Here is a 15,659-nt window from a genome sequence, read left to right as displayed (position 1 = left end):
TGAGGGTAAGCCACTTCCCTCTGCCTCTCACTTTCTATAACTCTCAAACAACAATAGCAGTCATCACCCCCAAGGTTCTAATAGGGAATGCCATACAGTGTATGAAGAATGGGACAGCACTGTGGAAGCTGGGGAGTCTTCTATGAGTTCCTATTGCCACAGTCAGCTCTTATTCAGCATGGGCCTCTTACTTCATTGTTTGCTTTCTGGGTTCATCTCTAAGTAGGTTTCCCCCAGCTAAGATACACCTTTAAAGGCAATAGGCATATCTCTGATTGCTCTGCTCTATGGTACCTTTAACAAGTAACTGTCTCATAATATTCAATAATTATTACCAGTGAAAAGACTTGACTCATTGTTCACAGCCAGCTAGAGATTCTCAGTTTGTGCAACTGGATACACAGGCTTGTCTCATCTGGAACTAGAGAAAACGATGATAAATTCAGTTCTTAATTGGGTTGCTCAAATGAAAGCAGAATATGATAACAGACAGCTAATACCTTGAGTATTCGCTTGGGTTGCTGTAGCCACTTTTCTTTGGCATAAAGCTGAGAAGAACAGGGAATTTATACAGATACCATAGATCTGAAGATGCTCAAGCTATAGTTAAGAGGCATCTTTGTTGACAAGGAGGGCAGGGTTGAGACCAAAGTTTACTATTATAAGTGATTGGTTTGCATTTGGATATGAAAGTAGATCTTTCTAATCCTATATTGGTCCTTCTTCTGAATTCTCTGAACTAATATGTTATAGTCTCTCTTGAGGGAAAAGCATCTTTCTACTAGAAACCCTGGTCCCCAAACATCTCATTAAAATAATTAAAATGACGAAGTTGGAGGTTTTCTCCGTGTCTTCCGGGTTGTTGTCTTGTAAACTCCCTGGATGGCTGTGAAGGCATTTCATTTGACAGTTCAGGGAGATCACTTCTCCTCTTTGGAAATTCCTCTGGGTAATATAAGTGCGCATGTCATTTAGTCACCGAGGTCTGAGCCTCCCTTACCGTTGGCTGCATGTGTGTGGAGGCTGCTGTGTTGTATGTGGCTGTGGGTTCTGCTGGTTGGGCAATCCCAGGAGGACTTTTTTCTTGTCCACTGTGACGAACCACAATGTGAACATGTTGGAGCAAAGAAGCAGCATTTAACTGGTCAAGCCCCCACTTCATTGGAGGCATGGATGCTGAGGGCTGGGTAACTGGAGTAGGACCCACCGAGGAAGGCTTACTGTGGTGCTCACTGCCATTCACATGCTATCTCCACAGTGTTTCCATTTCAGAAGGAGAAGCCCTTTTTTGAGAGTTGGCCTTTAAAGAAAGCTGAGTGCTGAAGAATTGATGCTTTTGAACTGTGGATTTGGAGAAAGACTCTTGAGAGTCCCCTGGACTGCAGGAGATCCAACCAGTCCATCCTAAAGGAGATCAGTCCTGGGTGTTCATTGGAAGGACTGATGCTGAAGCTGAAACTCCAATATTTGGCCACCTGATGCGAAGAACTGACTCATTGGAAAAGACCCTGATGCTGGGAAAGATTGAAGGCGAGAGGAGAAGGGTTTGACAGAGGATGAGATGGCTGGATGGCATCACCGACTCAATGGACATGAGTCTGAGTAAACTCCGAGAGTTGGTGATGGACAGGAAAGCCTGGTGTGCTGCAGTCCATGGGGTCATAAAGAGTTGGACACAACTGAGCGACTGGATTGAACTGAACTGGGATGTGGTATCTTCCCCCACCCCCATCCCCTGCCTTTACCTAGCATGACTGACTGGTCCCAGTGGGCCCATGACTGTCCCAGTGTTAAAACTGAAAGTCCTGTGTCCCAGTAAACACCCAGTCTCCAGGCACATCGGAGTGGAGAGTTCCCATTGCTAAGCCTAACCCACACGGCCTCAGTGCTTGCTGTGCTGTCACTGTAGGGTGGGACCAGCTCGGCCAGGCTAGCTGGGTAGGCCTGGAGGCTGAAGATGGGACCCTCACCACACGTACCCTGAGGGCTCAACCAGCCCTGCAGAGTTCAAGGGCCTGGCAAGCAAAGATGAGCTGGAAAGAATATTGCTCTGGTGTCCAAGCATCGGGATTTGAACTCTGGAACCTCTGCTAGGTGACCTGGAACGAGTCATCCTGAGGTTGTGGAAGGAGGAGGAATCTCTCTTTTCCTTTGGAGATGCTGTCCACCAGGAATGGGAAGATGGGAGGGTAACAAAGGCTGGGGACCCACATCCGGTTGGCTGGTCCCCTATACTTCTCTCAGCTTCTGGGTCTCCTTCAAAATAATGATAATGATAACACTAATAATAGTGATGATAATAAAAATGCTATGGAGGCGTGACCATGATGCTGGCTTCTGTCTTCTAGTCTGGCCCTTCTTGCATCCCCTTTATTTCTCACGTCTTTGTAAGGAGCCAAAGGAGCAATTTTGAAGTCACCAAATAATCCCAAGCAGTGAGGGGATGGCCTTCCTAAAGCCATCTGGGGATGGACTGGTCCCAGAGACTGCCTGGGACACATGGCATAAAATCCTCCCCAAGACCCAGTTGGGAGGCGCATTCTGTTTCATCAGAGAAGCTACAGTTCAGGCACCTAAACAGGGCTTGGGGCTTCTTTCCCTGGGTTGAAGACCCTGTGATGAAATTGCTGTTAATGTCATCTGTGAGATTCATGACTCCCGGGTGGAGTTTCCTTTTTATTGGCGGTTGTGAAACCACTTTGGAGAAGTCTGTTGAGGGGGAGGGGCAGTGGAAGGAGGATGGCATCCCTGAAGATTTAAAGGTGGGTTCTTTCACAGAATGAAGGAGAAGGCAAGTCAAATAGACCTTCTGAAAGTGAAAATGTTAGTCACTAAGTCCTGTCAACTCTTTGCGACCCCATGGACTGTAGCCCGCCAGGCGCCTCTGTCCATGGGATGCTCCAGGCAGGAATACTGGAGTGGGTTGTCATGCTGTCCTCCAGGGGATCTTCCTGACCCAGGGATCAAACTCAGGTCCCCATTGCAGGCAGATTCTTTACTGTCTGAGCCACTTTAGGCACCTTTAAAAGAGATGTTTACATATATTTAGCTTTGGGGAGTCACCCTCAGTTAACTCCCAGGGATCAATAGTTTCCACATTCTGAAAATCCTTATTCAAGGGGCACAAGTGCCCAGCTGAAGATCCTCCCTTCCCAGGCCCCCTGAAGGGGAAAGGGTCTGTCATGTTAATGACATGTGCATATTATTAAGAGAAGGGACAAAGGGCCTGGAGCTTGGGAATGAGAGTTGATCTGGGGACTCTTCAATATGCAGATGGTACCCTTATTATAAATCTCATGCTGGAGGGCCCTGGGAGAGTCAGCCCTTAAGTGCAGAATGGCTGCAGTGTGGGGGTTCCCTCTCCACATCCCTACCTCCTCTATAAAATGCTGCTGTGATGCCTGATCACAGAATGTGTTGTGAAGTCGAAATACAATGTTGCTTTGAATACTTGGAGTTAGGGGATTACAGAATGCCAGGCTCCCCAAGTCTCCTGAGCCATGTGACATTTGCCCTTCCTGTACTAGGGCTCCACAGCAAAATGTAAAGCATTCAATGCCGTTCTATTCAACCCTTTCAGGGATGGGACCTGTGGGCAGGTGAAGGAGATGAAGGGCTGGGGGGAAGAACAGTCATGTCTGCAGAGGACTCTGACCATCACCTGGGAAGGAAGGTGAGACGTGAATGCAGATAGTTTTCAGAGACTTGGGGTTGCAGGATGCACAAGAGAGCCTTCCCATAAAGGAGATGGTATGCAAGGTAGCCTTAAAGATGGGTGGTCGGCATGAAGGGGAAAGGCAGGAAGACCATTCTGGGTTAAGGGGCAGCCTGAGTGGAGCTGCATGGAGGTATGAATGGAGTGTGTTTAAGGTACAAGTGCACCCTGGGGTAGCAGGTGAGATGGATGGGTGGAGTCTAAGGACCACTTCCATGCAATGGGGAACTTGCCATGGGGTCTGAGGAGAGGGATTCAGTTGGGTCTCACCTGACTCTGGAAGAACATATAAGCATATTTAGTTCAGCTCATTTCAGTCACTCAATAGTGTCTGACTCTTTGTGACTCCATGGACTGCAGTGTGCCAGGCCTCTCCATCCATCACCAACTCCTAGAGCTTGCTCAAACTCATGTCCATCAAGTTGGTGGTACCATCCAACCATCTCATCCTCTGTTGTCCCCTTCTCCTCCCACCTTCAATCTTTCCCAGCATCACGGTCTTTTCTGAAGAGTCAGTTCTTCGCATCAGGTGGCCAAAGTTTTGGAGCTTCAACTTGAGCATCAGTCCTTCCAATGAAGATTCAGGACTGATTTTCTTTAGGATGGACTGGTTAGATCTCCTTGCAGTCCAAGGGACTCTCAAGAGTCTTCTCCAACACCACAGTTCAAAAGTTCAATTCTTCAATGCTCAGCCTTCTTTATGGTCCAACTCTCCTATCCATACGTGACTACTGGAAAAACCATAGCTTTCACTAGACAGACCTTTGTTGGCATATATTTAAGCCATACAAAATTACCCTGGATAGTGCTTGTCAGCTTCAATAGCTAGTAATCATCGTGCTTGCTTCTCTTGGGGGGCTCCTCAGCACTCCTGAACGTGGTAGGAGGAGCCCAGACCTTTGGGAGCCTCAGAATTGGCTCAGCGAGGCCACTGCTCAGTTTCGTCTACGTCAAGCCTTGTTGGTCTTCTTCCCTCCACTCATCTTCTCACATCCAAAGCCCACACATCTTCCAGGAACTAGCTTTAAGGTCTCTCCTTCACAAAACTTCACACTATGAAGAGGTCACTATGAAAAAAATTAGCCAATGAAGTATAAAAAGGAAACAAAAATATCACTAGTAACCCACCCTTCAGAGAGAACAACTATGAAAATGCTGGTGTACATGTTTCTAGATTTTTCCATAAACATGTAAATACATATGAATATGCCTGTTTGTTTTGTATCTTTATTAGGTCATGAATTATTATCTTATTATGTATTTGGGTCTTATCTCTCTTACTAGGGGTAAGAGGCTCTCTGGCCTTTGTTCCATATTTTCTAGAATGAATTTTGCACATAGTAAGCAAGCAGCAAGTGATGAACGACTGATTGAATGTGTCTCTATATACTGTGTCTCTGTATATACTGTGTATGCTCAATCACTTGGTTGTGTCTGACTCTTTGTGGCCCCATGGACTGAAGCCCACCAGATCCTCTGTCCATGGGATTCCCCAGGCAAGAACACTGGAGTGGGTTGCTGTTTTCTCCTCCAGGGGATCTTCCTGACCCAGGGATCGAGCAGGCAGATTCTTTTACCACTGAACCACCTGGGAAACCTCTCTCTAATACTGTGTCTTTCTGTAAAATGAAGGTTTTGGATTGTGTTATGTTTGAAGTCGTTCTTGTTCCCATAATCTGTAGATTTCTGGTCCTTACGTGTCTGTGGTGGATGAAAGAATCTTCTTAAAATCTGGTTGCTGAGTATGTTCTAACTCAGACTAACATTGTTATGTCCCCAGACTAAAAGGAGATCAAACAATGACTACATGCACTCACACTGTGTCCATACAAAATCTAAAAGCCACCTGGATTGGTGGGGACAGTTCTCTTTTCTTTTTTTTCCGTCTTACCCCAAATGACAGATTTTGGGATATCAGCAGACACTTAGACTCTGACAAAAACAAATTTTGGCGGGGGCTGGGGGTGGGGGAGGTTGTTGTGTTGGGTGTTTTGCTGTACGTGGGCTTTTTCTAGCTCCAGTGAGCGGGGGCTAGTTTCGTTGCAGTATATGGACTTCTCATTGCAGTGGTTTCTCTTGTTGCATTTCTCAGGTCCTAGAGCACAGGCTCAGTAGTTGTGGCGCACGGGCTTAGTTGCTATGATACATGTAGGATCTTCCTGGACCAGGGATTGGACCGTGTCTCCTGCTTTGGCAGGCAGATTCCTATCTACCACACCACCAGGGAAGTCCAGAAACAATTGCTTTGAATGCTATGGATTTCTTATTTCTTCTGATCTGCAGCACTGCCTACATGGCACCTTTGCATGAATTAGAGAAAGGCTTCTCCTCTCCCCTGGTGGCTCAGACAGAAAGAAACTGCCTGCAGTGTGGGAGACTCAGTTTCGATCCCTGTGTCAGGAAAAACCCCTGGAGAAGGGAGTGACAATCCACTTCGATATTCTTGTCTGGTGAATTCCATGGACAGAGGAGCCTGGAGGGCTATACTTTCATGGGGTCTCAAACAGTTGGATACAACTGAGTGACTAACACTTTCACTTTCCTCTCCTCTTTAGGCAGATGCAGACCACACTGGATGCACGGCTTGGTGAACAGAATGCAGTTGAATATCAACTCCCCACCCCAGTCCCGCCCCTGGCCCCAGGAGGGCACCTCTTGGGTAGGACACAACGTGAACAATTGTACCAGCAGCCCTGGTGCAGAGTACCTCAAAGAACTGAAAATGCCAGTTAAACGTTTTATATTTCTGTTCAGTATTTTTCTTTAAACAAAGAAAAATAAGCTGCAAATGACAGAAACCATAGCATTTGTAGGTTCACATAGCAATAAAGTTTATCACAGGGTAAAGACACTGTGTGTCTCTTCCTGGTGATCCCTCTATCTGGAGGCTACCCTGTTCCCCCTTTCTCAACACCACCATTCTTCAAGGCTCAGCTCATAGGCTGTCTCTTCCACAAAGCCCTCTGTGACCCATGTTGTTGGAATTCACTGAATCCTCTTCTGTGCTCCCTTACAACCACTCTACCCTTTTCTGCTGTGTGCATCTCATGTTTCACGTTGGGTGTTTGGTGATTTGTTTACATAGTGGCCCAGCTGGGCCTCAAGTTCATCATCATTAAAATAGAGAAAATAGACTACATCTTCCAAGTTCCTCAATAAGTACTATGCATATCCCAATGAAAATATGTATCTTTTGCTGTCTGTGAAACTCCTAGAGAAGAGTCACAGTCTTTTTGATCTCTGGATTCACTAAGTCCACATGATGCTGAAGATTCTATATTACATATACATTTTATATATCTATATATATTTCAGTCACGCCACTTGGCTTACGTGATGTTAGTTCCCTGACCAAGGATTGAGCTTGCACCATCTGCAGTGAAAGTGTGGAGTCCTAACCACTGGATCGCCAGCAGATTCCTGATGCTGAAGATTTTCAAGGGCTTCCCAGGTATTTCCAAGGTCCAGCAAGGAATGAGAACCACAGTAAGAAGATAGAGCCTAGGCTTCACGGCAGGAAGCACAGGCGTGTTCACTAGAGCAGAGCTGGGGGCGTGAACAAGGGGGCGCAGACAGAGCAGCCCAGAGCCTCAAGCATGAACCGTTAGAGGCTCCAGGGATTGTGCAGTATCTCCCAGTGGCTCTGGGGACTGCTGAGGGCAGAGTGTGGGAGCCCTCTCTTTCCATTTCAGATCTAGAGGCACACACAGACTGAAAGTAAGGAGATCGGAAAAGGTATTCCACGCAAATGGAGATCAAAAGAAAGCTGGAGTAGGGGAATTCCCTGATGGTCCAGTAGTCAGCACTGGGCACTTTCACTGAGGGGCCTGGCTGCAGTCCCTGGCTGGGGAATTAAGATCCTGCAAGCCATGCAGCTAAGCCAAATAAGAAATAAAAACTAGGGTAGCAAAACTCATATCAGACAAAACAGATTTTAAAATAAAGGCTGTTACAAGAGACAAAGAAGGACAGTACATAATGATCAAGGGACCAATTTAAAAAGATATAATGATTATAAAAAATACATGCATTCAATGTAGGAGCACCTCAATATATAAGGCAAATGTTAGCAGACATAAAAGGAGAAATTGGTAGAGACCTGGGCCATAGCCTTGGGAAACGAATTGCTTTCTCCTGAATGCTTGAATGTGTTGCAGTGCCATCCAGGAAAGGGAGGCATTTGTCAGGCTTGACCAAGAGCACAAATAGGGGCCCTGTCTTAGCTTGCCCCTTTTACCTTGCATCACCAGCTTCTTCCTGCATCTAGCGGGCATGTCCCCTTGGGCCCTGTGAGGAGGAGTGTGACTAGGGTAAGACTAAGTGCCTGGATCTGAAGGGGGCACTAGGTGGAAGGGGCTCAGGCCAAGTACACAGGAACCTTTAATCAGCTATCTGATCTTTCACACAGAGCCCCTAGACAGCTCATGCTTCCACTGTGGCTCAGTTGGTAAAGAATCTGCCTGCTATGCGGGAGACCTGCGTTTGATCCCTGGCTTGGGAAGATGTCCTGGAGAAGGGAAAGGCTACCCATTCCAGTATTCTGGCCTGGAGAATTCCATGGACTGTATAGTGCATGGGGTCACAAAGAGCCGAGCACAACTGAGCAACGTTTTCACTTCTACTTTTCACTGCAAGGCTGGTCATCTCATCCATGGCCAGGAGCTCCAGGGCGGTGCCAGGGCCTCTCTGTGGTGGCCCTTCTCCACCTCCATCAGCCCCCTTGCTGATCATCAGCTTGCCTGGACGCTTGGCTCACAAGTTCCTCGCTGTTCTGCCCCTTGCAACTCCTTCAGGCAGCCTGCCCTTTTCCTGGCACGGTGATCACTCAGGCCCCCATGAGAGAATGCCTGCTGTCACACAGCTTTGTCATTCTGTTCACACCGTCTCCTCCCCAACGGACTGTGAGCTTCTGGAACTCAGGAAACATGTCCTAGTGACTGTTATTTGTGGGACAGAAATGAAACATTGTTCTTTCAAGTTTTGCCCAGATTCCCTCTGCTGTGTGGCTCTGGGTGCAATAGTCTTTACAGCTACAATGAGAAGATGTGACTCGGATACCATCCTCCATGTGAGGGCCAGTTTAACATCTCGGGTTGAGAGCATAGGTTCTTGGGTGAGAACACCTGGGTGTGTTTTCCGGATTCCTTTTTAACGCTGAGCCTATTATTCATCTCTGCAAGCCTCAGTTTCCACGCTGGGAAAATCGAAATAAAAATAGTATCTAGCACTTTGGTTTTCTTGTGAGGAGTAAATGAGTTAATATGGGACTTCCCAGGTGGCACAGTGGTGCAGTACAGGAGATTCAAGAGACCCGGGTTCGATCCCTGGGTCAGGAAGATCCCCTGGAGAAGGGAAAGGCTACCCACTCCAGTATGCTTGCCTGGAGAATTCCACAGACAGTGGAATCTAATCACCTCTGAGCTGGGTAGAGGTGATTCCCATATGACAGGTGGAGAAACTGAGGTCAAGCCCAGGAAAGGTGTTGGCAGGCTGGGGAGAGGATGCAGGTTTCTAGCCCCTCCGGTTCTCACTGAGTCCTGCTCCGCTGGAGTTTGAGGCTGCCCTGGTGGCTCAGGTGGTAAAAAAAAAAAAAAGAGCCACCTGCAATGCAGGAGACTGGGATTCGATCCCTGGGTTGGGAAGGAGCCCTGGAGAAAGGAATGGCTACCCACTCTAGTCTTCTTGCCTGGAGAATTCCACAGACAGAGGAACCTGGTGGGTTACAGTCCATGGGATCGCAAAGAGTCAAACAGCTGAACGACTTTCGCCTTCACTAAATGAGTTAATACAGTGAAAAGGCCCATAATAAATATTTAATGATGGTGAAGAATGATTTTTTATCATTAAAAAAAAGGAAACGAATCATCTAGTCCATTTAGGTAAGAGACTCCAGGAAAACCCTGATCAGACATGGCCAGTCCTGAAGATCGATTCCCCTGCCACCCCTCACCCGCCCAGTCCTCCACTGTTCCAGGTCTGCCCTCCATCTTGGCACCAAGCTTGGAGCCTCTGGGGCACGTGTGTGTGTGTGTGTGCGCGCATGTGTGCACATGGGGAGGATGCTTTCAGCTTATTCTTCCTCTCCTCTGAGCTGGGGGTCATTTGAGCTCTCAGGAGTTATGACCTCGTCTGTAACAGGGAGCGATCATTCTAACCTTACTGATTGCAAGGAGGATTAAATGAAATAAAGGACTTCAGGGTGATGCAAAGCATCACAGGAATGGAAGAGGTTATTGTTACCCAATAGCTTAGCTCAAATGGTGAAGAATCCGCCTGCAATGTAGGAGACCCCAGTTCAATTCCTGAATTGGGGAGATCCCCTGGAGAAGGGAATGGCTACCCACTCCGGTATTCTTGCCTGCGAAATCCCATGGACAGAGGAGCCTAGTGGGCTATAGTCCCTGGGGTTGTAAAGAATCAGACACAATTGAGCATGCACTAACACTTTTTTTAAACACTGGCCTTTGTGCTCCAGGAGTCTGGTTGGTTAGAAGCAGCCCCGGGGAATTCACTCTCTGGGGGAGCCTTGGGTGTACCCCTTTGCAGGGACTCAGAGTCTGTCCTCATCCTGGGAGCTGTGGGCTGGTCCACCCGGCCTGTGGAGCTAGGGTGGTGGGGCTGGGCTGGTGTCTCTCTCTGCCTCGCCCCGGGGGACAGGCTCTAATCACTTTCTTTAGAGGCCTTTGTGCAGCCCATTCTTTCATTCCGGGCCGACACAATGCAGGGGTGAGCTGAGGTCAGATTTTCAACCTTCAGCTCTGGATTTCCTGTCTTTTGTGGGGTGGAGGACAGATTCTGCCACCCGGGTTCCTGTCATCTCAGCACTGGGGGCTCTGGCTGCCTGGCGCCAATGTGCCCTGGGAGACTGGGAAATGCTCCTGGGAGGTGAAGAGGGAGGACCTGGCCCCCGGGTCCTGGTGCTCAGACACGTGCACTGGCTCCTGCTGCTGGACACCAAACACTTCTCTTGTTGTTGTTTAGTGGCTCAATTGTGTCTCACTATTTGCAGCCCCATGGTCTGTTACCCCTCAGGCTCCTCTGTCCATGGGATTTCCCAGGCAAGAATACTGGAGTGGGTTGCCCTGCCCTCAACCAGAGGATCTTCCCAACCCAGGGATCCAACTTATGTCTCCCGCATTGGCAGGCAGATTCTTAGATCTTTGGAAAAAAGTTATTGTGAGATTTCTTATAGCATCCTCAAGGCCAGTTGGAAGGCTGTATGTTAAAAAACAAACCATTATTTGTATGAAACAGTGCTTGATGGGTACCAATCTCCTTTGCTTTTTTCTCAGCCCACATTAGGGAACAGGAAGGACTGAGAAATAGTCCCCAAGGAGCAGACAAGGGTTAAGAACTGAAGTCTTTCAGAGACCACGCTGTGCTTCAGGGGAAGTACAGGGGTTTGGAGAGGAGGTGGGTGGAGGCGAGGAGAGCAACCGTTTCCAAGGGCTGCCACAACAAAGTACCAGAGGCTGGGTGGCTGAGAGCAACAGAAACTTCTTTCTCACACTCTGGAGACCAGACGTCTGAAGTCGAGGTGTCGGCGCAGCCTTGCTTTCTCCTGTTCTCTGGGGGGAAACTGTCCAGGCCTCAATCCCACCTCTGCTGATGGCTGGCAATCTTCTGCATTCATTGCCTGTAGGCATCTTTACTTGGCCTTCTCTCTGAATCTCTGCGTCTCCTCATGGCCATCTCCCCTCTGTGTCTGTGGCCAATTTTCCTTCCCCTTATAAGGACACCAGTCATATCGGATTAGGGAATCCGTCTACTTTGGCGTGGCCTCATCTTAACTAATCACCTCTACAATAATCCTATTGCCAAATAAGGTCACATTCTGAGGTTCTGGGGCTTAAGGGTTCAACATGCCTCCTGGGGTGGGGTGGGGGTGGGGGCACGCATCAACCCCATAACAGGAGGGCTCAGGTCAGTCAATTTCTATTTACCATCTGCTCTGTGCTAGGCTGTGTGCCTGTTTGGGGGCCATAGGGATGCACAAGACAGTCTTTGCCCTCAGGAAACTTACAGCCTCCTGTAAGAAATTTAGGAAATTTACACCCTCTTGTAAAAGACAAAAAAGGAAAAGCTGCTACAATACAGTATGAGACCAGCTGGTGGAGACGTAAACTGTGCAGCCACTGTGGAAAATAGCATGGAGTTCTCTTAAAAAACCAAAACCAAAATTACCTTATGACCCAGCAATTCCACTCCTGTGTATATATCCAAAAAACCCCAAACACTAATTTGAAAAGACCCATGCACTTAGTGTTCATCGCTGCATTATTTATAATAGACAAGGCATGGCAGCAAACTTTCCATCAACAAATGAATGGATAAAGAAGATTTGGTGTATATATATAGATGGAATACTAACTCAACTATAAAAGAGAATGAAATTTTGCCATTTGCAGCAAATAAGTAGACTTGGAGGGCATTATGATATGTGAAATAAGTCAGGCAGAGAAAGACAATTGCTGTGTCATGTCACTTATATGTGGAATCTAAAAAATGCAAAACGCTAGTGAATATAACAAAAAAGAAGCAGACTCACAGATGTCTGGAACAATCTAGCGGTTTCCAGCGGGGCAGGAGAAGCAATATAGGTGTAGGGGATTAAGCGGTACGAAGCATTTTGTATAAAATAAACTGTAAGGATATATTACACAGCACCAGGAATAGAGCCAGTATTTTATAACAAATATAAATGGATTATAACCTTAAAAAAATGTGAATTACTGCATTGTACACCTGTAACTTGTATAATATTTTACAGCAACTTTACTTCAATTTTTAAAAAAATGCAGTTTGAGCAATCCCAGCAATGGACTGAAAACAAGGTAACAAGGGAGCAAGGGATCTCATAAGGGGGTCCACCATCCCACTTGGGGACAAGAGAGGGAAGCCTTTCTGAAGGGAGTGACATCCTGCTGAGGTGAGCCGGTGACTCAGGAGGGACAAGAATGGGAAAGATGCGTTTTTCAGATTCCAAGAATACTGTGTGAGATCAAATCTGCCAACAGACTCAGGAAAACCTCAGAAGTCCTGGGGGCGAGGGAGGTTTCTAACAGCTGATGTGGGTCAGGGAGCATCTTTCTCTAACATCTCCTTTCTTTGCCAACTGCCCCAACCGCCTGTCCCCCAGCCCAGATCCCAGGAAGGTGTCAGTAGGCACCTGTGTGATGCTTTCCTTGCCCCTCTGTCCCTGGATCCCCAGGTGAGAAAGAAAAACCAACACTCCAGGAGCTGGATGTGATGTTTTTAACTGTTTTCTTGAATCCTTTTGATTCTTTTTTGGGAGTTGTGGATCCTGACTTATGCTGTGTGAAACTGAGTGGTACCTATACCTGGAAAGAGTGTGGACTTGGACGGGTGGTGGGAATGGGGTCCCTGGGGACAAGGCGGAGCACAGGGGCCGCCCAAGGCCTGGGACCAGAACAATCCGTGGCTGGCGCTCTTGACCGGCTCATCTTTGGCATCTTCCCACAAAGGAACAGGGCGACTGTGGGCTTGGCTTGGTCTACTCCAGGAGTTGTTCAAAGGTACTGTAGATCCATCACTGCAAAATTGAAAACACAAACAATTTTACCCCAAAATGTGTTTAATTGAGGCAGCCATCAAATACCCCTGGGAGGGTCTCTTGGCTAAAATTTTGCATCTTCTTTTTTTTTCCCCCTCTATTTCTCTTCTGCTTTCCCCACATTTGCAAAGACCTTTCAAAGATGAGGCAGCATGGATTCTCACCCAGGCACTTCCTGGCTGTCAGGATGAAACTTTGTTCCCATTTTCCAGTGAGGAAGTCGAGGTAGGTCATGTGACTTTCAGCCCAGATTCACAGGGAGGCTTCCACCTCCACACCTGGGGATCTTTCACCTGTGCTGCTGAAATCTCCTCAACGAATCAGCTCCCACCCTCACCCTCCTTTCACATAATCTGGCTGCCCAGCTTTGGCTGACCCTCATGAATTTTGGTTGGGATGGAGACAGTCCAGCTAGGCTTCTCTGGACTGGAGCCGGCAGGTAGCCTGGGTGAATCAGAGGCTCTGACTTCAGCCTGGATGGGGCGCACTCTGTCTCTCCCTGGCTCTTTGATCACAGCCAAGTTCCTTAATCTCTCCATGTTTCTGTTTCTCCATCTATAAGAGGGACTAATACCACCTACCTCTAGGATTATTATGAAGATTACATTAGCTAATACACACAGATTTCTTGGGGGTGAACTTTGGCACCTAGGAAGTCCCAAACAATGTGTGTTCTTCTTTTTTTTTAAAGTCCTTAATATCATGAGGAACTTTGAAAATCCAACGGTGGCTAGTCTGGTGATGGGCCCATAACCACTCTTCTCTGACTCAGTAGGAAGCTAGCAGATAACTTAGGTTGCCTTCTGTTGAGTTTTTCATCATGAACACTGCATGGTCTCGGTTCTAGAGGCTGGCGATCTGGATTCCAAAGTCATCATCTCATGGTAATAGAGTTACTGACCTGCTCATTCAAATGTTTGCCTGGTTAGAATGTGCGCTCTCCCAGGGTAGGTCCATATTTTATTCCTTTCTGAATTTAGCACCTGATTCAGAACCTGGAAGGAAGAAGTGCTCACTCTGTGCTTACCTCTGGAATACTGTTTCCTACATTTTTTTGGCTGTCTCTTCATCTGAAAACAGTTTTGTAGCAGCATTCTCTACAGAGAGAATGAAAAGATAACCCAGGCTTTTCTCTAGCATAGAATGGCTTGTCATTAAAAAAAAAACTATTTGTACTTTAGGAAAATATCCATTTCATAGTTGTCAGTTTTGAAAAGACTTCCATCAAATATCTTTCGTAGATGACCTGTGAGATCTCAAGGTAGCCCTATGCAAGTGTCAGTCTCTCAGTCACGTCCGACTCTCTCAACTGTTGCCCGCTAGACTCCTCTGTCCATAGGATTCTGGAGCCTGTAGTTACCCCTCCTCCAGGGGATCTTCCCAACCCAGGGAACAAGCCTGGGTCTCCTGCACTGCAGGCAGATTCTTTACTGTCTGAGACATCAGGGAAGCCCAGCCCTGTGCAAGAACAAATCTTAGATATTCTTTGAATTGACAAGTTTCATGAACAAGTTTCTCATCAACACCCTGGTGTGATAGTGTGGGGTTAAGTTTTAGGGTATGTTGTGGTCAGTATTTCATATCAATTTCCCCTGAGCTGGATTGTTAAAATACCTGTAACCACCACATTGCCAACAGAATCAAAGGTAAGCAAGAGCAAGCTGGAGTGAGAAGGGCAGTATTCTAAATCATTCACTGCAAAAGAACTTACCCTTGCCAATTTTATAAAACCAGTAAGGCTATTGCAAAGGTTCTGGAAGCAGTCTGTGAATCAAGGGTCCTGAAGCTTTGGTTTCATCAATTTTACAGAAAATCCACTGCTGTTTGAGGGACAATCAGCAACTATCTTTCCCACCCTTGCTGTTCCACTTTGTGGGACGAAGGAGAGGACAGATGTTGTCTTTCTGTTCTGACTCACTAACCTTGGAATTCTTCCCCTTGGGACTTTCCCTGGTGGTCCAGTGGTTAAGAATCTGCCTTCCAATGCAAGGGACTCGAGTTCGATCTCTGGTCAGGGAACTAAGATCCCACAACTCCTGAGCCCATGCGCTCTCGAGCCCGCATGTCACAAACAGCCCACGGACCCCAACGAGGATCCTGAGTGCCGCACCGAAGACCCGACTCAGCCAAAGAAATAAATACACACTTTCCCTTTCATTTTCCCCTTGCTGCTGCTGCTAAGTCACTTCAGTCATGTCTGACTCTGTGCGACCCCATGGATTGCAGCCTACCAGGCTCCCCCGTCCATGGGATTTTCTAGGCAAGAGTACTGCAGTGGGTTGCCATTGCCTTCTTCTGCTAGTTCCTTCCATTTCCTCCCTCATTGTCTCTGCTGAGTCTTTCTTAGGCTTTCTTTCACTTCACCTTAAA

The sequence above is a fragment of the Budorcas taxicolor genome, chromosome 11 (genome assembly GCF_023091745.1).
Source record: "Budorcas taxicolor isolate Tak-1 chromosome 11, Takin1.1, whole genome shotgun sequence".
NCBI classification, from domain to species: Eukaryota; Metazoa; Chordata; class Mammalia; order Artiodactyla; family Bovidae; genus Budorcas; species Budorcas taxicolor.
The sequence above is the reverse complement of the archived record's forward strand: the minus strand, read 5'-3'. Positions refer to the sequence as shown.